Genomic DNA, 761 nt, shown 5'->3' with positions numbered 1-761 from the left:
CTATTGTATCTGGCTAACATGGTTGATAGTGTGTGTGTGTGTGTGTGTGTTTTTTGTTTCCTTTCTTCACACTGCAGACGATTGATTTGTATCAGGCAGATAGCCAGCCACGATGTTTCTTCTGACATAGACTTTCATTTAACACAACTATCATATCTACATTATTATTATTATTATTATTATTATTATTATTATTATTATTATTATTATTATTATTTGTTAAAAAAAATTGCTCTCTAAAACTTTTTAGTTTTCCTCATTGTTTTTTTTTTTTGTGTTTCTGGTTTTCTTTTTACATTTTTTTATTCTTCCAACTGATATAAATTATTCATTGTGATTGTTGTCTCTGGAGTATATTTGTTTGCTGTGTGTATTTCTGCAATATACGGAGGGCAAGGCAAACGAGAGATCCTCTACGTGGTCACTCGTTTTGTAAGAAACACCAGTTAAAGACCACTCAATGAACATCGTACCCTCTAAACACACACACACACACACACACATACACACAGAGAACACATTGATTGGATGATGTAGTTTGAAGTACATTAAACTCTACCTTTTACCTTTTAGGGGCGGATGGAGCACTAGATACATGGGGGCAGTTGAACACTGGATACATCGGATTAACCCCACCCCCATCGCCACCTCGATTTCAGACCTTATGCGTGTGTATGTGTATGATGTGTGAATGCGTTTTTGTCTTTATGTTTTTCGCTCCGCCACTGCTTAACAAATGGCGTTGGTTTGTTTGCATGATT

This window comes from Octopus bimaculoides, chromosome 23 (assembly GCF_001194135.2).
Source record: "Octopus bimaculoides isolate UCB-OBI-ISO-001 chromosome 23, ASM119413v2, whole genome shotgun sequence".
Lineage (NCBI taxonomy): Eukaryota > Metazoa > Mollusca > Cephalopoda > Octopoda > Octopodidae > Octopus > Octopus bimaculoides.
This window is presented reverse-complemented; position numbering follows the sequence as displayed.